Here is a 24767-nt window from a genome sequence, read left to right on the forward strand (position 1 = left end):
CCTTTTGGGATCCTGATTATTCTAATTATTGTCTCTTGATGGAATCACATAAATCACTTAGGCTTTTATTGTTGTTCTTTCCCCATTCATTTTTGTTGTTGCTCAACTTTGACTGGGTTGTTTCAAAATTCCTGTCCTTTAGCTCACTTCCATTCTTTCAATTCTTTCTTCCATTTGCTTTACTCTGATACAGATGCTCTCTATTACATTTCTCATTTAATTCATTGAATTCTTCAGCTCCACAATTTCTGTTTGGTTCTTATTACATTTTCTATGTCTTCAGTAAATATTTTGTTTATGTATTTTTTTCCTGATTTCATTGAATTGTTTTTCTGAGTTTTCTTGTAGCTCACTGGGTTTCTTCAAAACAGCTATTTTGAATTCTTTATAAGCTAAATTGCAAAAATGTGCCATTGAGATCAGTTATTGGAGATTTATTGTTATCTTTCGGTGATGATATGTGTCCTTTATTTTCTTGTTCCTGAGAAACCTCTCTTATTTCCCAGAAGGTGGTGTTATAGCTCAAGTTTGTGGTTTCTTCCTTGTCCACAATCCTGGTCTGTTTTTCTGATAGCACTTTTTACCAGACTTGCTTTCACCATTGCACTTGGGAGCATGTGGCCAGAGTGGGAAGAGGTGTGAGTTTAGCATTTGCAGTATTAGGGATGCCTGCAAACCTGTTGAGGAGATCTTCAGGACAGGTACTCCCAGAGTTTCCTGGGTGGACCTCCTGTTAAAGTCCTGAGCACAGTCAGCAGGAACTATGTCACTTTAATGCACTTTGATATTCATTGACTTTTTCCCAATCTTCTTCCTCCTCCCAACCATGGAGCTTCTGCCTTAGTACTCTGAGTTCTGCTGGAAAGAAATGTGTTTCTCCAGCAGCATCCTGCACTAGTGGGATAGCTGAGCAAAGTGTGCTCTCCTTTCTTCTCACAGAAGAGGTTAAAGTTGCCAGATATTTCAGCCCTGTGCAGTGTTGCCTTGGGGGAGGGTGACACTGGGAAAATTCCTGATACCATTTCCACTGTGACCAAACAGGATTTTTTTGTTTTTTGCTCCAGTGACATGTTGGAATTTCCACCCCAGGAAGCCTGGACTTTTGCAAAATCTCTCTCATCTGTGGGTATCTGACCAGGTCAGCACTCTCCATGTTTTTTTTTTTTTTTTTTTTTTTTTTGACTGTGGTGAGAGGGGTTGAGGCAGGTTTGCTGGCTCTTCTAGTTTCGCAGCCCATACCGATATCTGTCTACCTCCTACCAGATGCACAGGTGGGTGAGACTCCTTCCATATCCCTTGGTATACTGTGCTGGATCCCACAACTCCCACAAAGGTGTTTTTGTCCATGGATGGATGTTTAATTCATTGTTTAAAAAGGGAGACAAAAAGGAAGAATGTTTTATACCACAATGATGCTGACATCACCTCTTATTTGAATGTTTTGTAGAAAATAGGTCATAAGAAGCCAAGAGTAAGAGTGGTATAGCAATTCAATACTTGTTACAGTATTGACATGCTGGCTTAAACTAAGAATGTAGAATGGAAATGATGAGAATAGGTCAGACTTAGATTAACAGGGATGTTCTTACTTTACATGTGTTATGTGAGAGAAAGTGAGAAGTCAAAGATGATGCCAAGTACTTGGCCTGAGAAATAGGAGAAAACCCTGGGGACATTTTCTGAGTTTCAGAATATTCCAAGAAGAGAAAGTCTGGGGACAAAATCAAGAGTTCACTTGATATATTACATTTGAAAGGACTATTAGACATTCAAGTGATGATATGAAGAAGGTTTATGCATATACACATTGCATTTCAGGGTTGGAGTAGTAGATTTGAGGATCATCAGTCTGTCAATGATATTCAATGTTATGAGTGTAAATTACATCACATATGGAAAAAATATAGACAAAGAAAGGAGTCCAAAAGAGCATCCTGTAACACTTGGGTATATAGAGTCCCAGTGGAGGTCTTGGAGCCAGGAAAGAAGATTGAGTTACAACAGTCATTAAGGTAAAAGTAAATAGAATTGAAGCATTTTTGAGCAATTAAAAGGAATATACTACTGATATATGCTATAATATGGTTGAATCCAAAAAGCGGATTGTAAAGGCAAAGAATCAAGGTACAAAAGACCCTCTTATACTGTTTGATAATATTTTTATTTAATGTCCAGGAAATGCAAGTTTATAGAGGAAAAATAAATAAATTAGTTTTGCCTGGGTGTGGAAACAGGATTACCTGCAAATGAGCATGAGGAAGCTCTTTCGGGTGATGGAAATGTTCTTAGCCTGGGTTGTTGTGATGGCTGTACAGCACTGTAAATTAACTAAAAATCATTAAATTGTATGCATAGACTATGTGCATTTTATAGTATATAAATTATTCTTCAAAAAGCTTTTAAGAAAATAAGGAAACCCTGTAAATATGGTATTATTGAAGACTAGAGAATTAGATTTTTCCAAAAATAATTTGCAGTCAATAGTGCCAAAGATCAAAAAATGATGGCACTGGGTAAGGCAAAATGAGGTTTGAGATGACTCTGATAAGAATAATCAAAAGATATATTTCTCTTCTTTAACAAACTGGTGGCTGTTTCCTCACAGTCCCTATAATTTGAACCTTATCTTGGTACTCTCATAACAGTAGAATAGATGAACCTTGGACATTTTTACAAGTTCTATAAATATTAGGATTTCAATTTTTATTGATTTGAGTTTATAGATTAATTTGGAAAGGAATTATGTCTTTAAAATATTTATTTTTCCCACAGAATTATGCAAAAAGGCAGATACAGGATGAATTTTCTGGCTACTGACCATGTAGCTGCAACACCTCTAAATAATTAAAAATCAACTATGAATTACAAAGAAAATTTAACAGCACCCAAGTAGATACATTCAAAAAGATAATGATGTTACTGCTTTAAATTCAGAAGAGGATCTTGACACTCCAACCTCCAAAGATAAATTCACTGAACTTCTAGAGAAAACAAGTTGGTTGGAAAATGCTCAGGAGCCTGCTGCATCCTCAAACAATAATAGTCATCTTATCATGACATCAGTCATCACTCAAGGTTTTATGTGCCTCTGGAGGAGAAACACTATGTGAATCTGAGGAAGGTACACAAGCAAAATTCTATCTAGACTTCATGCAAAGAACTGGTGCCAACCTAGAAATAACTTTTGTCAAAAACCAATGCCTCCACATTATAGTCTCTGGCAAGCCAGAATCTGTCACGAAAGCTCAGAAGGAGTTTTTTCCATGTTTTAAGAAACAAGTTTTAACTACAGCTTCCATTCCCAAAGAACATCTTTGCTTTGCTAGTCTTGCTAGGCAAGACTGGTGAAAAACTGCAAGACCTAGAACAAAAAGCTGCAACCAACATTCAGACCTTATGCCCAGTTAACCACAGCACCTGGATCAATACTATTGGCACCAAAGAGATCATGAAAAAGGCTCCACATGAAGTCTTACTTATGTCTACTGAACAAAACAAGTGTGCTGAAGAAAGGTTAGATGTGGGAAAAGCATTTCATCCTTTCATTGCTGGACCATCCAATAAAACTTTTGACAGAATCTACAGGAAATGGAGGACCACATCCACATCTCACCATCTAGTGCCAATCAGATACAAATAAGCTTTCCTGGAAAAAAGCAACAACTAGATCAGGATCAGGCTTGTGTAAAGAAGATTTTTGACAATACTACAGAGAAAACCACATCCATAGATGTGGAGAGGAAGTTGCAGCACAAATGTACATAGGTCCCCAAAATAATTCCATCCAGGAGATCCTGGAAAGAACTGGAGTTTCAATAGAGATCTCATCCTCACAGAGCATGTCAGATTCTGTGACATATCAATGTAAGCCTGAAAGTTTAAGGAAGACATTTACTGAAGCCTACTCAAATACCAAAGTTTACACTCTTTCCTTTATCTCTGTACCTTCCTGGCTTCACAGATTTGTTATTGGTAAGAAAGGTTATAATATATCTACAATTACTTAGAACATGCCAAAAGTTCACATAAATTTTTCTGGAGAAGATAAAATTACAATAGAAGGGCTGACAGAAGATGTTAATTATGCTAAAGAACAAATTGAGGTCATAGTAAAAGATCTAATTAACAGGATGGATTATGCAGAGACTAATGTTGACTATAAGTTTCACAAACTCCTGACAAGGAAGAAAGGTGTTATCATAAATGGGATTAAAGAAAGGAATAAAGTTTCTGTGCTAATCTCACCTGAAAATGCAAAGAATAACTAGATCAGCATTGAGAGGGAATCTCAGGGTGCCCAACAGGCCAAGAAAGAACTTCTTGAACTTGCTTCTCATTTAGAAAATGAGCACAAGGACTTAATCATTGAGCAAAGATTTCACCACGCAATCATTGGGCAGAAAGGTGAATGGATACATGACATCCGTAAGAAGTTTCCAGAGGTTCTAATTACTTTTCCTGACCCAGCACAAAAAAAAGTGACATTGTCCAAATTAGAGGACCAAGAAATGAATTAGAAAAATGCACATAATATTTGGAGAATGTGGTGACAGACATTGTAGAAAGTACCTATTCCATAACTATTCTCATCTTCAAAAGGCTTCACAAAAATATCATTGGAAAAGGAGGTGCAAACATCAAAGAAATCTGTGCAGCAAGCAACACCAAAATTAATCTTTCATTAGCAAATAGCGACTCAGAAAATATTGTAATCAGTGGAAAGCCAGCAAACTGTGAAGTGGCTCGTGATTTGATTCTTTCAATTCAGAAAGATATAGCCAATATTTCAGAACTAGAAATTTCTATTCCTTCCAATCTACACAAATCCTTTATTGACTCTAAAGACGGTTTGATTGGTGCAGTCACGGAAGAATGTGGAAGTATCCATATCCACTTTCCAAAAAACAACTCAGGACTTCAAAGAGTCATATTAGGGGACCTGACCAAAATGTGGAGGTGGCCAAGAAAAAGCTGCTGCAACTAGTAGAAGAGCAAACCAAGAGTTATTCTGTGGTCCTCCATGTCAAGCCAGAGTATCATAAATTCCTCATGAGTAAAAATGGAGGCAATGTTCCCAAAGTCTGTGAAGAGGCTAGAGCATGTATCATTTTCCCTATCCCTGAGGACGAGGATCAAGACTTGTTAACTATTATAGGGACAGAGAAGTCTGTCAAAGATGCACAAAAGAAACTAGAGGGTTTAATTACAAATCTAGATGATGTGGTAGAGGACAACATACTGATAAATCCCATGAGTCACCAGCACTTTTTTATGCAAAGGGGCCAGGTGTTACAGGAGATGACTGAGGAGTATGGTGGTGTGATTATTAACTTTTCATGTTCAGGAAAACAGAGTAACAAAGTCACAATCAAAGGAGCAAAGCCTTGTGTAGAAGCAGTCAATAAACATATTCAAGAAATTAATGGGGATTTGGACAATGAAGTAGCAACAGAATGTGTTATTCCCCAGAAGTTCCCTCAGTTTTTCATGGGACCAATGTGTTCTCGGATCAGACAAACCACTAGAGATTATAGCGTTCAAATCAAATTCCCAGAGAGAGAGGAGATTTCACTTACCAATAAACAGCCAGCTGTTCTAGAAAATAAGGAAAGGGAAAAGAGCACTACAGGAGCTGCTTCTATTTCCCCAACAAAATGTGACACCATATTTATCTCAGGCCAAAAGGAAAAGTGTGAAGCAGCCATGGAAGCCCTTAAGGCTTTAATTCCTGTCACTGCTGAAGTAGATGCGCCCTTTGATCTACATCATTACATCATTGGTCAGAAAGGAAGTAGGATACACAAGATAATGGATGAGTTTGAAGTTAATATACAGGTATCAGCACTTGAATTAGAGTCTGATATCATTTCCATCACTGGCCTTGCTGCAAATGTAGAACAAGCCAAGGCTAGATTACAAGAACAAGTCAAGGCTTTACAAACTGAAATAGATGATCGATCATTAAGAAATTTCAGACTCAAGTTCACAGTAGACCCCAAATAGTACCCCAAGATCATTGGTCGTAAGGGGTTAGTTATTGCTCAAATTGGTTTAGAGCATAAAGTTACTATACATTTTCCAAGTAAAGGGAGCAATGAGATACAAGATGAAATCACAAACATTGGATATAAAAATAACACCATAGCCGCTCGGGATACAATAATGGAAATGGTGCAAAAGTTTGAAAAAACAGTTACTAAGCAAATTTCACTAAACTATCGTGTTCATGGCCACATTATTGGATCCCGTGGAAAAGCCATTCATAAAATCATGTATCAATTTCAGGTTGACATCTCTTTCCCTCCTAGAGGAGTCCAAGATGCAAACATCGTCACTGTGACTGGACTCCCTAATAAAGTCACAAAAGCAATTAATCACATCCTCAGTCTTGAGGAATATTTTCTGGCTGTTGTTCCAAAGCATGAGTTACAGAAGGAGCATATGAAGAAGGTCACTCTGTGTGATTTAGTCTATATTCCATCTAAGAGTTTTGCAGAAAAAGATGTTCCCTGTACTGCAAACACCATTCAGAAGATCCCTGACATGAACAGCTCTGAATATTTTCCAAGCTTGGATCCTCAAGTGGACCCTAAGGCTCACCCTTGGAGATGCAAGTAATGACCAAAACCCAGAAATGTTTTTCCAGCAAGCTTACTGAAAGATGTCAAAAATTATCTCTAAACAGACCCAGCTTCTGGATCATTTGTACATTTCTTATACTTTGACTCCAATACATCTCTCCTAAAATCCTCCAAAATACGTTATAGTGAAAGTGAAGTGCTCAATTCTGTGTGAGTCCAGTAATTACCAATGTAGTATCTAATTTCCACTCAGGACCTGCCTTTGAAATTTCATTTATGGGACAAACTTTCCATTGTTTTAAAGTTTTAAAAGTATTTCATTAAAATATTAAACAACTACCACATGCTTCCTGAATTTCATGATCTGCTTAGCATGTCATTGTTCACTTAACTTTCATTATGAGAACTCAATAATGTGGCAAGGAGATTACATCTGTGTCATCGTCCCAAGGCATAAAGTTTGACTTCACAAAAGCTGAAACTGATTGTTTTAGTTTTTAGCACTGATTAGTGCTAAAATATAGCACTGATTATGCTATTTTTACCCTTTTTTCATGTATTCTTATTTGCCTTACTCCTGATCTTCTCTTTTGTAGAGTGCAAACAGATTCTTTGCCAACAACCAAAATGTTCATTTAATGTGGCTTATAGAATAGAAAGAAAAATAAACTTTGTATATCATGATTAGGTGCTGGCTGTGGTGTTGGAGTGATTGCATATCAAAATTAACATAGCAGTGATGTTAGAAGGGATATGAAAGGCCAAGGAATGTAAAAAATATTATCAGGTTACTTAGAATTGCTTTGGTTTTTCAGATGATGTTTCTAATTGCAACTTGGTAAATTAAGATTTCCATGATTTTTTTGTTCATTCCCCAGACATACTTTACAAAAGGCTTCCTTGGGGAAAAATGTCAAACCCAAGAAGAGACTGTATTTTCATCTATTTTCCAGTGGTCTATTAAGTCTGGTAAAACTGTAGGGTAATGGTAACAGTGTTATTTTAGTGAATTCTGTGGGTCACCAATAAGATCCTCCCTGTAGGATAGAAGCACTTACTACTCATTCAGATGCTGCTGTAAACAGCTGATGTCTAGTGTTTACATCTACTCACCACCAGCATTTTCCTCATCTGAAGTGAGCCACCTTGCCCAAGGCATGTCTCCTTCCCAGGGGTAGCATCAATCCAATGAGTAGTCAACCCAGCCCTGTTTCCTCATTTTAGGACAACTCTGCTTGGCCATCTTAAGTGTAGCGCTCTCTGTGAGCTCAGATGTCTCCATTGTTGGGACTGCATCAACATTAAACTTTCTGCCCAATTCTGCTTTGTTCATTCCCCAACAGGTGTTCATTCTAAGATGATTTTCCAGTAAACTTTCTATATCCAAATGCTCTCTGGGTCTGATGAAGCTATAGTTAGATGAATTAATCTGAAAAACACCCTTATATGGGATATGAAGGTTTGTCAAGGGAGGGGAAATGGAGACAGACCTTAATATTAATGATGATGACCAAATTTTAAGGAGTGGCTCACTTTCTTTTAAATAGTCTCAAGCTTCTGTATACATGCATATAGCCTTTCCAAAACACCGCAAATGTCTAGTGTTACCGAATATTTAATATCTCTTAATTTTGTTTTGTTTTGTTTTTGCTTTGGCATTTAGAATTAAAGGCTTTGCATGACAATGTGAAAATTCTGATACCATCACTTGCTTCATCATGCCAAGCTGCTCTTCTTACAAAGGTGGGCCTGGATAGCAGGTTGGGGAGGAAGGATGCTTGGGTCAAGGTCACGGACATACACACCTAGGTTAGGATATATGTATATGCAATTTAACTAAGCTTTACCAAATTTTCTTTGAACAAGAAGTATATGAGTTCCTGGTGGTCCACATCTTCATCAACAACTGGTGTTACTAGCCTGACCTGATAGACATTATTTTAGCATAATATTGATTTTATGCCACTGAGTCAATGTCTTTTATGATTATAGATAGACATGTACCCTAGCTTTTTGTCCTAACACATTAAGCTTAACCATTATTCTTCAGGTGAATCTGAGTTATGGTTATCCATCCTTGGAAAACATTACTAGCAACATACCAGATATTTATGTTTTACCCTCATGAGCTCCATCCCCAATATCAGCAATTGCTCACTAGAACCGCTGGATGTTATTTTAGATTTTGCCACTATTGGGCACTGAAATGAGTCAGATTGATGCATTAATTAAATTTACCCCAAGGCTAAATAAATAATTTCCTCTTCTATATTTTATTTTTAAATATGTTTAGCCATGTTATTCAACAAAACGATCAGAGTATCTGCAATCAGATTAGATGGAATATTAAGAGAGGGAAGAGATATGGGGATATATGTATATGTATAGATGATTCACTTTGTTATAAAGCAGAAACTAACACACCATTGTAAAGCAATTATACTCCAATAAAGATGTTGAAAAAAAAGGCCAGTGAATTTTAAGGGGGAAAAAATTAAAATAAGTTATGTAAAGACAATAGCAATAACAATAAAAACAAAACCAGCATTATAGAAATAAACACAAATTAAAAAATAAACTACTCATAAAATTTCCAAAAAGAAATAAAACTCCAAAGATTAAATATACTTGAAAGTTAAATTTGGATGTTTTCCCTCTTTTTCTATGTTCTGAAATATTTTAAGTAGAATTGGATTATTTACACTTTAGACATTCATAGAATGAACTCTCTGAAACCATCTAGGCCTCATAGATTCTTAAGGGAAAGTTCTGTATTTTCTATCATGGTCATTTGGTCTATTGAGATATTTTTTCCTACTTGGGTCACATTTGATGTTTTATGTTTCTGGAAATTATCTCATTTATTTGTAGTTTTATATTTTCCCAGGGCTTCTGTAAAAAAAGTACTACAAACTTCGTGGTCTGAAATAACATAAATTTATTCTCTCACAGTTCTAGACACTAGAAGTCTGGAATCAATGTGTTGGCAGGCCTATATTCTCTCAAAATGCTCTAGGGGATACTTTGTTCCTTGCCTTTTCTAGATTTTGGTAATGGTTGGCAATCCTTAATGTTCTTTGGCTTTTAGACCCATCATTCCAAGCTCTGACTCCATCTTCACATCTTTTTTCTATTGTATGTGTCTGTCTTCCCCCATTTTTTTATTATACGGACACTAGTCACTGGATTTAAGCACACCAAGGTAATTGAGGATAATCTTATCTTGAGAACCTCTGTTATATCTGCAAAGATCCTTTTGCCAAATAAGGTTATATTCACAAACTCCAAGGGTGAGAATGAAAGGATGCTTTATAGGGGGTGGTGGTCACCATTCAACCCACTACAGCTTGGATGTCTGGAAAGTCATATGGAAAACAGTAAAATTATCTTTTCCTCATTCCAAACAATTGTAGAAACTTTAAGTTGATCATAAAATCAAATGTGAAAGTTCCAGAAGAAAGCATGGATGAAATCATATAATTTCACAAGATTAGTAGTTAATAAAGTCAAATTCTATAACAGATGCTCAGTAATACTTGAGTAATAGAAAGTAGAGAGAGAAAAATCTTGGTTGTAGCCTCTCCATAAGTAAGTGTGAGGAAAGCTTTGACATTATAAAATCACCATATCTTGGGAAATATATTTATCTTAGCAAATTATGTATACCCCAGATTTTGTCATTTGAGACATTTTTTACTTCAGGTGCAGTTCATATAGTTGCAGTGATTGTAGACCAAGTCTAATTTGAACAAGTTTCCTTATACAAACTTTCTTGTTCCTTTTGAGCCCAACATATCTGCCACTCCAGTACTATAGGAATATAGTCTCAGCTTAGTGACATAGCCTTCACTATCTCCTCTGAGCAGATATTTTCAGTTTTATGTTTGAGTCCATTGCCACGTGCTAAGGAAAATCATAGGTCTGTGAAATCACTAGGAAGCATTCCCCCTATTTCAAATTTGTTTCATCAGGAGAATCACAATTAACAGTTTCCTGAACTGGAGATAATGATGTTTCTATATCTTGAGCCCCAAAGGACTTTATGAAAACTAATAATTCTTCCTTTTCTTTATTTTTTGAACATTTTTGACGTTTCACCAAGAGCCAGACAAGATCAGCAAGCGCACGTTGTGACATATCTTTGAAGCTCATATTCTAATTACTTGATTATTTTCGATCCAAGAGATAGTGGACAAGCAAAATGAATTCAAAACTTGTCCCCTTTGTTCCCTTCTTGGTCCTTGAAATAACTCACAGGATAAGATTATCAACTCAGCCTTACTTGAATAAGCACGCTTATGTAATATGAAGCTTTACGAATAATTTCAAGGATCCCAGCAATCAACAGGCCCATAAAAAGAGGAAAATAGTCTGGAACATTGAGATAAATTCCTGAGGTATTTGCTTCTCACAACAGATGTGTTTTGGGTCTGAGTTCAAAGGAAAGTGCTATAAGTAAGGTTATCAGTGACCTCATACAGCCCAGAGCATTTTAGGTTATGAACCATCTGCATTTTATACTCAGATATTTAGAGAGATTATATATTATTTTACAAGGATTAATTCCTCAAAAATTCATACATTCTGAGATTATTTACCATTAATTGTTTTTCAAACCAAGGACATCCTGCTAATAACATTTCATTGATAAGGACACGCCTCTCTACTGGTATCAATCCATTGACCAACATGTTTAAAAGTGAGTTCTAATGACTAGATTCCTTTGCTTCTTGGACCTTTCTTTGATATAGGAGAGAAATGGATCATAGTAGATTTTTTAGATCCTCTTCTAACCTTAAATTAAGAATGGTTAGGGAGTACATCTAAAGATGTCTACCTAGAAGTAAGTACTAACAGTTTAACGCTAGAATATCACTAGTATGCCATAGTACAGAGGAATTGACTATTTTTCATTTAGAGATAGAATATTGTTTTATACACTGATGGGCAGAAAAATAAATGATCACCTCATAGCTTTTATTCATTTTCTTCTATAAGATTGTGTCTTCAAATGACCACTCATAAGAGCAACAACAACAACAACAGCAGTAACAGCAACAAACTCCAGAAGGAATAGAATCTAATTTCCATAGTTGGAACTATATTACTTAAAACATCTAGTTTTTACAAAATGATAAGACAAGAAAATAAATAGGAAAGTATGGCTCATACACAGAAAATAAAATCATTAATATAAGGTGACTCTGAGGAAACACAGATGTTGAACTTACTAGCAAAGATGTGGAGAAAAAGGAACACTTGTGCACCATTGGTGAGAATGCCATTTGGTATAGCTACTATGGAAAACAGTATGGAGATTCCTCAAAAAACTAAAATTAGAACTACCATATCATCCAGTGATTCCACTTATGGGTATTTATCCCAAGAAAACAAAAACACAAACATGAAATGATATATGTACCCCTAAGTTTATTGAAGCATTATTTACAATAGCCAAGATATGGAAACAACCTAAGTGCCTATCAGTGTATAAATGGATAAAGAAAATTTGAGGTCTGTATATTATTCAGCCATAACAAATAATGATATACATGATTCCTGGGATATAACTTTTATCTTGCTAGTAAGAAAGGAGTAGGAGAAGGGAACCTCAAACCTCTTGGCTGCACTCACCAGGAATTTAACTGCTTCAACTCACATTTGGAGGGAATAAGAAATGCCTGTGGCCTGCTTCTCCTGGTGAGATACCAACTACCTTTGTTGAGAGCTGAGGGTAAAGGAAGCCCTATCTTAGCCTCAGCAACCTGGAGTTCAGCTTACATCAAGCTGATAGAAGAGGAGGGAGTGTTTTGTGGCTCAAGTGCCATAGATTCCTCCTGATCTTGCTGAGATTAAGTGATTTTCTTGAATAAATGTTTTCTTTTATTTTCTGTATGTGTTTACAATAATTTCAAGATGCTTTAAGTGTTTATACTTTTGTTTTAGTTTGTTTTGTTTTTATTTTATTTTTGCTAATTTTCAGCAGTTATGCTTATTTAATTGGTGAGTGGGTCTACTGAGCTCCTTATGCTCTCATTATGTATGTAAACTCTCTATGTCTTTTTAGGCTTTTTTATTAATTCATTTTTATTGTATTTTCCAAAATTATTGGTTTGTGACATATTGGGGAAAAGAAAGAAACTTATCCTTAACTATAGATAATCTGAGAAGCACTGTCCTAAAGACCCTGTTTTGTGACTCGTCCATAGACAGCTCTTTTCACTTGGCAAGGATCTTTCAAGACAAAGAGACTGCTCATATACACACACACAGCAACACACACACACTACTCCATATACTAGATTATACTCTGGGTACCCAACACCTCAGAGTTCATTTGTCCACTTCATAGGGTATATGTTCCCAAATATGGATTGTGTAGTTGGTGTTAATTCTTCTTGACTATAGAGGCAATATGGATAGAAATGTGGATGCAGCTTGAAATTGGAGGTTGGGATATGTACACAAATATGTTTAAGACTATGCGCTAAGACCATCTGTCCCCCAAAAGACTTACTTAATCACAGAATTCTAAAGATTTTGAAATGATAAGGTCAAGCCTAGCCTTTCAGTGGTTTATTTGTAGAAAATAAATAAGGAGATGTCAGTAGGTGGAAATATGTGGGTAACTTGTGGACAAAGGATAGCCACCTTGGGTGATTTGTTGCTGTACTCAGGTGCTTCAACAGGTGGGAGCTGGGAGTAGATTCGATAGGCAAGCAAGTAAAGAATCCCCAGGCATGAGATGTAAAATCACCCTCCCCCCAAAAAAAGAAGGGAAAGTGGATATTTATCCTGGGAGTTTCTGAGCCATTGGAAAAGTAGGCTTACAGCTTTGATTTGCTGCTGTTGCATCTCCCCAAAGCAAATCATGATCTTTGTTGATTCTGACCTTGTACTTGCCACAGTTATTTAACATAAACTTCTGATTGACAAACATTTTGTCTAAGACATTTTTGGTAAGTCTTTTGAATATTTAGCTTAATAAAAGACAGGTGGATTTTCATACCTGATTCTATTCTGTAATCTATTCTGATATGCTATTACAATGCACTGATATGAAGAAAACTTGGCCTCATACAGAAATATAGTGGAAACGGAGAAGAATATTTCAATTGTCTAATTGTGGATAATCTTAGATGCAATACCACAACTCAACAAGTGATCATTTCTTAAAAGTTAGTTGCAATGTGAGACTATCAATAAACTCTTCTTACTTTGTTAAATTAAAGTATATTGGACCCTCTTGCACTTTGAATAAAATTTTTACCATGCAAGAATTCATAACATCATTCATTAGTAATTTGGAAAATATTCCTCTAAGTCATGAAGGATTTCCATTTATTGACACATTTAAGTGTATATTTTTAACATTTTATTTATTGATATCACCATTGATCTCATCATTAAAACAACATTAGTAATAGAGAGATGTCAAGCTCCTACTGGCAGGTATACATTTTCCAAAACTCCAATTTTTACTTAAAAGCTGAAATCTTTTATTATTAGTAACAAATGATGCATGTTGTTTTCTTTGATTGGCAGGCTCCCTTCATTAATTTTTAAGAAATTTTATACTACATACCAAAGTATCAATAAATGTAGCTTGTCACTCATTTTTTCAAGTAAAATTTGTAGCCATGAAAAAAATGGCTTATTCAGGTTGCAACTAAAACAATCACACAAGTGCTGTTCCTTGAAATAAGCATTGTACTTCAGTGTGCAGCAGAATTATTTTATGCATACTTCATGTTTCATCATATAAACTATATCATATATAAACATATCATATATCTTGGACCGCATACTGCAGAAATCTGTAACCCAAACCATCAATAATCACAGACAAGAAACACTAAGAGAAAAGCCTACTCTCCCTAACCAAAAGATAGGGGAAAGTGTGGTCTAACAGAACATAAAAGCTTTTAAATGATACCCATCATACTCCAGCTGAACACCAATTGAAAATCTGTTCCCTAAATAGCTCCTTATGTTTTCCAAGATTCAGAGAGGTTAGCATATTTTCCTCATCACCTGACTCCAGCACAGCAGAAAAAGGTAGTGGCTTTCTAATTTCCTAATACAATCGTTTTCACCAGAAAGCATAAAGGACATTCTCAGACAAAGGAAAATTGAGAAAATGTACTACTGGTAAACTTAATCTTAAAGAAAAACTAAAAGGAATTCCCTGGCGGTCCAGTGGTTAGGACTCTGCACTTCCATTGCAGGGGGCGCGGATTTGATGCCTGGCTGGGGAACTAAGATCTCACATACCGCAAGGCCAAAAAAAAAGAAAAAAAAAAACCAACAATAACTAATAGGTAAAGTTATCTAAACAAAAATTATTGACAAAATGAAACTTAAGAAGTCTTGGAACTTTAGAAAGGAAAGAAGAATGCTGGGATGTTTAAAAGCAGGAGCAATATAATAAAGTATCCTTCTCATGAGTTCATTAAATCATATTTGATGGTTAAGGTAAAAATAATAACACCATGTGATGTAGTGCTTAATGTACACACAGGAAATAAGACAATTATATTTAAAATGTGGTAAGAACAAAGGTAATTAATTAAAGCAAAGTATTTAGATTTGGTTCAAAGTGATAAAATGTCGATACCAGTAAACTGTGATGTTATATATTGATGCTGTAATAACTAGAACAACCACTAAGAAAAATATAAATAACATGATGTACTCAAAAATACTACATATTATCAAAAATATTACATATAAATCAAGATGGAATCACAAAAACAGCACAAGCAATCCGCAGGAAGGCAAGAAATGAGAAACAGAGGAAAGAGAAGGGGAAGGCTGAAATAGAAAAGAAATAATAAGATGGCATATTTAAGCCATAATATAGCAATAATGATCTTAAATGTAATAGTCTCAATACACCAATTAAAGACAAACATTGACAGAATAAATATTTAAAAAATGATCCCTCAAAAAGCTGTCTACAAAAAACTCACTTCAAATACAATGGTATAGGTAGGTTGAAAGTAAAAAGATGAAAACAGATGTGTTATACAAACATTAACTGAAACTTATCAGAAATGGCTCTGTTAATAATAGATACAGTAGACCTCAGAAAAAAAGAGAAAAATACACAATTATACTTGTTGAATTCAAAAGTAACTTGTAGAATTCCTAGACAGAAAATGAACAAGAATGTAAAACAACAGAACAAAATCAAGCAATATGAGGTAAGTAGCATACATAGAATACCGCACCCAATCAGAGTAGAATATTTTTTTCAGTTGCCCATGGAACATTCACTAAGATCTAACTTATCTTGGGCCAGAAAACATAGCTCAATATTTTTTTTGAAAATGATGTCATACAGCACATATTTTCTGACCACATTGGAATCAATATAGAAATAAATAACAGAAGGATAACAAGAAAGTCTACAAACAATTGGAAATTAAACAGTGCACTTCTAAACAATATATGGGTCAAAGAGAATGTTTCAGAGGAGAAAAACAAGAAAATAGAACAAAATGAAATGGAAATACAACATATCAAAATATGGAGGATGACAACATGTATTGAGAAGGAAATTTATAGTCCAAAATACTTGCTTTAGGAAGAGGAATGTTCTGAAATCAATCATCTAAATTCCTTCATCAAGAAACTATAAACATAAGAGCAAGATAAATGAAAGCAAGTTGATAAATTAAAAAATAATGCTAAGAATAAACATAAATGAAAATAAAAACAGGAAAATGATAGAGAAAGTTAATGAAACAAAGGCTGGCTCTTCAAAACATGAACACAGTTTAGCCAAGTTCTTTGCCTCTTTAAAACAGGGATTATGTTTTCTCATGTTTCCAATAACATGTTTCTTATCTCCATCTGAGACCTCATCAGAATGGCCTTTGCCATTCATATTCTTACCAACATTGTATTCACAACAACTTAGGTATTGTTTTGTTTTGGGGATGGCAAATATGCTAAGACACTGAGATTGTCTTTGCCAATAGTTTATTTAACATAGGTTCACTGTGGAAATTTCACAAGCCAATAACATACAGGGTAATGTATTTTAATGAACCAATAAACAAATAAACATACTCCAAACAATGACAAATTGACTACACTATTGTTCCAGGCAACGGGAGATGACGGAAATAAGGTCCAAATTAAGTTCAAGGTATACGTTTTTCACAAGCTTTAGATTCTCAGGAAAGACAGCTTTGCCAACGACAGCTGACATTTACCTGTCAGGGCAAAAATAAAAGCCCCTTATTCTGAGGGTTATCGCTCCAAGGACCATTGCCTGGCTTTCTCCACTGCCTGCATGGAGTGCCTATCTAAGACAGGAATAGATGTTCCTTCTCTTCCTGAGACTGCTGCATGGTTTATCACCACTACCAACCAAGTGTAGCCTGACCATGGCTGGAGCAAGTTCCTCAAGAGCTTCAGAGAGCTAGATCAGCAAAGGGTATCTTTTGCCCAGACCAATACTCTCAGATATTACTAACAAATTCTCAGTATTTATTCTAATGTCTCCTTGCAATCACTATTGCTTCTCCACATGTTCTTATCAATAAGCCCCTAGCTGGGCCCCTCAGCAACTGAGCTACTAAGTTTTTATCGAGAAGACATGAGATGCTGACATCCTGACACAACTTACTTCATTCTTATATCAGTACAACTTTACTTCTAAAAATGACCATTTTTTGTCTTTGTCATAAACAAGTAAATTAAAACAACTTCACTTAAGTCATAACAAATGGATCTGAAATCATATCAGAGCAATAAACAACATGTATTCTCAAAGAAGCTTGAGGCTTTCTCTATAGCTCTCCTCTTTACTTTCTCAGCTCTCATCAAAATTGCCCTTACAGGTCATTCACAGCGAAGTAGGCCTTTTCTAGCATTCACCTCAAAATTCTTCCAGCCTCTACCCATTACCCAGTTCCAAAGCCACTTTCCCATTTTAGGTGTTTGTTACAATAGTACCATACTTCTTGGTACCAATTTCTGTCTTAATACATTTGGGTTGCTATAACAAAAACACCATAAATTAGGTAGCTTATAAACAACAGAAATTTATTTCTCAAAGTTCTGAAGGCTGAGAAATCCAATATCAGGGTGCTGGCAGATTTGGGATTTGATGAGGGTCTGCTACCTCATAGATGGCCATCTTCTCACTGTAACCTCCCATGGTGGAAGGATAGGGAGCTCTGTGGGATTTCTTTTATAAGATTACTAATCCCATTTATTAGAACTCTACCTTCATGACCTAAGCACCTCCCAAAGGCCTTGCCTCCTAATACCATCACTAGGTTTCAACATATGAATTTGGGTGGTGGAGGAACAAATATTAAGTCTATAGCATGAAACATTGCTTTGCATACCAAAATTTATGACTTGATGAGATGGATAACACCTACTACAAGATGGAAGCTCAGATTGCACGGTAAATTGATGTCCCATTGTTAAGCATTTAGTCTCTACTAAGGCCCAGTAGAAAACCGAAGGCTGTTTCTCAAAAGTAGAGTAGTTACTTGGAGAGGATTGGAGGACTTTTCTTCAAAATCCCAAGGACCTGTTGTGTGACGCCAGTAAGGACCTGCCAAAGGCTAAAAAGAGCATATCTATCTGCTACCGAAATATCAAGCAACTTTAAGTCTCATAAATCATATGGCACAAGTGGCACAGCAGCTTGCACAGCATCCTGTACCAGTTGCAGAGCTTTCTCTTATTTTGGGGACCCACTCGAAATTAATGACTCCTCGGAAAGCACACCCTAATTAGGAATATATTGTCCCCAAATCCAGAAAGGCCCATATGTCATTGTACCTTTTTTTGATTGTAACAAGAACCAGATGCAACACCTTATCCTTTACCTTAGAAGGGATATCTCAACATGCCCCATACTTCTAGACCACTAGAAATTTTACTGATGCAGAAGGGTCTGAGTTTTTGTCAGATTAATGTCTTATCATCTGACATGCAAATGTCTTATCAGTAAGTCCTGGGTAGTTGCTATTTCTTCCCCATGAGATCCAATCAGCTTAATATCATTAATGTAGTAGGTCAATGTGATTTCTTATGGAAGGAAAAGGTAATCAAGATGTCACCAGACCCCTCCCAGACCTCAGACAATACTCAAATCTACAGTAATCAAAACAGCATGGCACTGGCACAAAAATAGACATATAGATCAATGGAACAGAATAGAAAGCCCAGAAATAACCCCATACAGCTATGGTCAATTAATCTTTAACAAAGCAGGCAAAAATATACAAAGAAGAAAAGAGAGTCTCTTCAGCAAGTGGTGTTGGGAAAGCTGGAGAGCCTCATGTAAATCAGTGAAATTAGAACAATCTTAAACATCATATGCAAAAATGAATTCAAAATGGTTTAAGACCTAAATATAAAACATGACACCATAAAACCCCTAGAAGAGAACATTTTCTGAAATGAATCATAGCAATATTTTCTTAGACCAATCTCAGGCAAAAGAAATAAAAACAAAAATTTAAAAATAGGACCTAATCAAACTTAAAAGCTTTTGCACAGCAAAGGAAACCATAAACAAAACAAAAAGTCCATCTATGGACTGGGAGAAAATATTTGCAAACAATGCAACCAACAATGGGCTAATTTCTAAAATATACAAACAGCTCATACAACTCAGTATCAAAACAACAAACAACCCTCTCAAAAATGGACAGAAGACTTAAATAGACATTTCTTCAAAGAAGACATACAGATGGCCAACAGACACATGAAAAGATGCTCAACATTGCTATTTATTAGAAAATTGCAAGTCAAAGCTACAATGAGATATCACCTAACATCAGTCAGGATGGCTATCATCAAAATGTCTACAGATAATAAATGCTGGAGAGGGTGTGGAGAAAGGGAACCCTCCTATACTGTTGATGGAAATGTAAATTGGTAGAGCCACTATGGAAAACAGTATTGAAGCTCCTTAAAAAACTAAACATAAAGCTACTATATGATCCAGCAATCTCATTCCTAGGCATATATCTGGAAAAAACAAAAACTGTCATTTGAAAAGGCACATGCACTCCAATGCCCCAATATTCATAGCAGCACTACTTATAATGGCCAAGACATGGAAGCAAATCAAAGTGTCCATCAACAGGTGAATGGATAAAGAAAATGTGTTATATATGTGTGTGTATGTATACACACACACACATATATATATATAATGGGATATTACTCATCCATAAGAAAAGAATGAAATATTGCCATTTTCAGCAACATAGATGGACACAGAGAATATCATACTAAGTGAAGTAAGTCAGACAGAGAAAGACAAATATTATATGATATCACTTATACGTGGAATCTAAAAAATAATACAAATGAATCTATATACAAAACAGAGGGCTTCCCTGGTGGCGCAGTGGTTGAGAGTCCGCCTGCCGATGCAGGGGACACGGGTTCGTGCCCCTGTCTGGGAGGATCCCACATGCCGCGGAGAGGCTGGGCCCGTGAGCCGTGGCCGCTGAGCCTGCACGTCTGGAGCCTGCGCTCCGCAGCAGGAGAGGCCACAACAGTGAGAGGCCCGCGTACCGCAAAAAAAAAAAACAAAAACCAGAAACAGACTCATAGACGTAGAAAACAAACTTCTGTTTACCAAAGTGGAGGAGGGCTAAATTAGGAGTATGGGATTAACAGATATACACTACTATATAAAATGGACAAACAACAAGAATTTACTGTGCAACACAGGGAATTATATTCATTATCTTATAATAATAATAATAATAATATATATATATATATATGAATACTTTGCCATACACCTGAAGCTAACACAATAATGTAAATCAACTATACTTCGAAAAGAAAAGAGAGATCAACAGACCAAATTATGGCATAGCACTGGGGAGAGGTGACAAATCCTTGAGGTAGGACAATGAAGATATTTTTCTGGCCTTGCTAACTGAAACTACACTGCTTCTAGTAGTCTTTACTAACAGATATTGAGGCCATAAAAATAAATTCCAGAACAATGGCTGCATACCAGGTACCAGAGGATTTGTTAATTTACTCAAGCATAAAACCACATCTGGAACAGCAGCAGCAGTTGGACTCATTGCCTTATTAGTTTTACCATAACTCACTTTCATTATCTAAGATCCATCTGTTTACTTCACAAGCCAAATAAATGAGTTGAAAGAGGATGAGGTGGGAATTACCACTCCTGTGTCCTTCAAGTCCTTGTTAGTGGCACTAATGTCTGCAATCCCTTCAGGCATTGTTTACATTTTACTATTTTCCTAGGTAAGGCAGGCAGTTCTAGGGGCTTCTTCTTGGCCTTTTCTACCATAATAGTCTTTACTCCACTGGTCATGGAGCCATTGTGGGGATTCTTCTAATTTCTAAGTATGTCTATTCCAATTATGCAGTCCAGAACTAGGAAAATAAACACATTATGGATTCATGGAGTCACTGGACCACTTTGAAATGGACTTGAGCCGAAACTCCATTGCTCATTTCCATAAGACCCTACTCTGACTGGTGGACCACCAGACTGGAATTAGTGTCAACTTAGAGCCAGTGTCCAGTGATCATCCAAAGTCAGTATTTCCCTTTCTCCACTGCACTGTCAGACTGGTAAAATGTTTTAAGTTATTTTGGAGAAGGCTGGGAGAAATAGTATACATTTTTGCCAGTGTGTAGGATTCTTTCTCCATGGGAGTTGCTTCTCTATTTTGGTGATTCAAGTTAGACTTCTGTTGATTCATTTAGAACACAATCACTTATACAGATCAGGTTAAAATTCAGTAGACTGCTCAGTGACAGCAGTTCCCACTGTAATTTCTGAACTACAGAAAAGAGCAACCACAGTACTCTTAAAGAATGCTTTGTTCTCTCAGTCATGGGGAAAGATGTATCCTCTTGACCCTACCAGTGTGCATGAGAAGGTATTACATAATAAGTCCACTCCAATATCCCAGTCTCCCTAGCCTTTGGATCACTTCCTTTACAGTATGGCAAGGCAGGTCTGGAATTTTAACTTCATACACTCTAGGCCACCATTTGGTTCATGTTTCATTCAATCAAGAAAATAAACTTTTAAGCCCTTTATAACTCCTTGAGCACCCCTAGAATCCAGAATCTCTGCTTAGCAGGTCCATACCAATAAATTTGATTTGATATAATTTTATGTTCTTTTCACCATTATTCTACACTCTTAGTATTCATTTCCACGTGTATTCCTCATATCTCTGTCTGTATACATGGTAAAAAATCACGCAGTTGTTTTTGAGCATAGCATTCCTCCTCTTGGATCACAACTTATATCTCATCTCTCAGAGCCTGTTGAGACTGAATCTAGGTATCTGTCTTGAAGCAGAGAGGGGTGGTGGAGGTAAGTCTCGAGGAGAATCAGCTGTGTCTTGCAAGGCATCTACCTCAGAATAGGTCATTCTGCTTTCTTCAAGCAAAGTGTGGTTAACCTCATCAGAGAGAGGTAGAAGGGCTATTTCTATTGGCAAAGAAGACACAGCAGAATTTAGGGGTTCAATATTCCCAGTTTCATTAAAATCTTCCAATATGTCCCTATTCCAATTTTCAGGATACCATTCCTCCCCGATCAGTTTAAAGAAGACATTCTGGGAGGTTGGGAATTTAATCTGTATTGTAATTTAATATGCTTGCAGGATGATATTCTGTATTTAATTTTCTGAAATTTTAGCTCTGGCTGCAGGAGATAAAGACTTCTTTCAGGGAAGACATAGAAAATTTAAGATCATTTATGCAGAACTTGAGCTGGGAATTTGAAGCCCTGAGCTTATTCTTTTCATTCTATATTTTTTCCAGCACAGTTAGGAGCAAGCAGCAAATCTCATTCCTCTCACAAGACTGACAAGAATTTTTCTAACTTATGAAATCCATAGTCATTTAGAACTTTGCCTTTATAAGTATTTGATTCGAATATCCAGTGGTGATATTTTTCATGTCTTTATTGCCACATCACACCGTGGACTATCAGTGTCCTCTTTACCACTGGAAATAGAGTTATTAGTCCCTTTAAATGCAGTTACATTAGAGAACCATTACCAGAAACACCAGAACCAATTTGAAAAATTGATCCTTAAGTATCTGACCTTCTAGAACTATTCTCAAGACCAAAATCTGTATCAACAAGGGTTACCCAGATTGAGAGAGATAGACAGAGACTTATTTTAAGAAATAGTCTTCTGATTGTGGGGGATGCTAAGTCTGAAATACGTATGGCAGTTTGAAAACTCATACAGGAGTTGATTCTCTAGTCATGAAGTAGAATTTCTCCTTCTCCAGGAAATCTTAGTTTTTCTTCTTTAAGCCTTCAACTGATTGCATGAAGTCCATCCTACATCACTGAGAGAAATGTCCTTTCTTAATATTAACGTATTTTATATGTTAACCAGATCTACAAAATACCCTAACAGCAATACCTAGATTAGTGTTTGGTTAAATAATTGGGAACTATAGCCCAGCCAAGTTGACATATGAAATTACCATCACAATAACAAATGATCAAAACTCAACTAAGATGAAATAAAAAAATTTGAGCAGTCTTATAACCATTAAATAACTTTAATTTGCAGTTTAAAAAACTCTCCAAAATTAAATATCCTTGCCAAGATGGTTTCACTGGGAGAATTCCACCAACAATTTATAAAATAATTAAAAAGTTTTATAGTCTCTACAAGAAAATGGAAGAATAAAGAACACTACCCCACACATTTTATGCAACTTGTAATTACCCTGATATCAAAACTGACAACAACTGTATAGAAAATGAAAACTACAGGCCAATATCTCGTCAATTCAGACACAAAAATGTCTCCAACAGAATATTAGCAAATCTAATCCAACAATGCTTAAAAAGAATTATACACTATGACTAAGTGGGATTTATACAAGATTTGCAACAATGTTCCAACATTTGAACATCAGTGTAATCCATTATAACAGGCTAAAGCTTAAAAATATCGTGATTATATCCATTGATGTAGAAAACATTTTTGAAAAAAATACATTTATTCATGAAAATAACTGTTGGTAATTTAGAAATAGAGGGGGATTACTTTAACTTGATAAAGTATTTCTACAAAAAAATGACAGTTACCATCTTGTTTAATGATGAAAGAATGAGTGTGCTACCCTTAAGATTGGGAACAAGGTGAGGATGTTTGCTTTCACCTCTCTTATTCAATATGGTACTGGAAATTCTAATCACTGCAACAAGGTAATAAAAAGAAATAAAGATATACAGAAGTGAAAGGAAGAAAATAAGTTGGTCCTATTTGCAAATTACATGACTCTCTATGTAGGAAATTCTGAGGAATTTACTAAAAATTCACTATAACTAATGAAGGAGATCAGCAAGGTGACAAGACACAAGATCAACACACAAAATCAACCTCATTTTAATATACTAACAACAACTACATGTGAAAACTGAAATTAAAAGCACATATCATTTACAATTGCTCCAAAAATTGAAATAGTTAAATATATGTGCAACAAAACATGCACTGAATCTGTATGCTAAAAATTGCAAAATGCTGATGAAAGTAAACAAAGAAACCAAAATAAATGAAGAGACATACCATGCTGACAGAATGGAAAACAAAACAATAAAATGTAAATTTTCTGAAAAGTGATCTGTAGGTTTCATGAAAATAATACCAAAATCACTGAGAAGTTTTTTTCTAGACTTAGACAATTTTTACTATAATGTATATGGAAAGGCATGTAAACTATTCTACTGGCCTTAGAGTTGTTGGAACAATCCTGAAAATAATAAAGTGGGCTGAATCACTCTACCCAATGTTAAGGCTTATTATAATGTTGTTATAATCAAGATAGTATGGCTTTGCTAGAGGGATAGAAACATAGATCATTGGAACAAAATAGAGAACCAAAAAATAGACCCACACACATAGGGCCGACTGATTTTGACAAAGGATACAGAAGTTGCTTTGCATTTTTTGCATCTTTTGCAAAAGGAATTTAATGGAGGAATTATAGCCCTTTCAACAAAAACAATAAAAAAAAAACCCACTGGAACTAATAAACATCTATGAACAAACAAAAAATAAACCTTGGCCTAAACCAACAAGAATTATCCAATGCGTGTGTGTGGAGGTTTCCCACGCCAACAAGCAATTCTCAGATGCCAGCAGTGTGTCTGAGAAT

General features: G+C 35.8%; 1 pseudogene; it reads left to right on the top strand.

The window, feature by feature from the left end:
* Positions 1-665: 665 nt before the first annotated feature.
* On the top strand, positions 666-6692 carry LOC111178205 (vigilin pseudogene; annotated as a pseudogene).
* Positions 6693-24767: the final 18075 nt, after the last annotated feature.

Source organism: Delphinapterus leucas, chromosome X, assembly GCF_059928025.1.
Source record: "Delphinapterus leucas isolate spDelLeu-1000000601 "Yukka" chromosome X, BTC_Dleu_Yukka2, whole genome shotgun sequence".
Classification (NCBI taxonomy): Eukaryota; Metazoa; Chordata; class Mammalia; order Artiodactyla; family Monodontidae; genus Delphinapterus; species Delphinapterus leucas.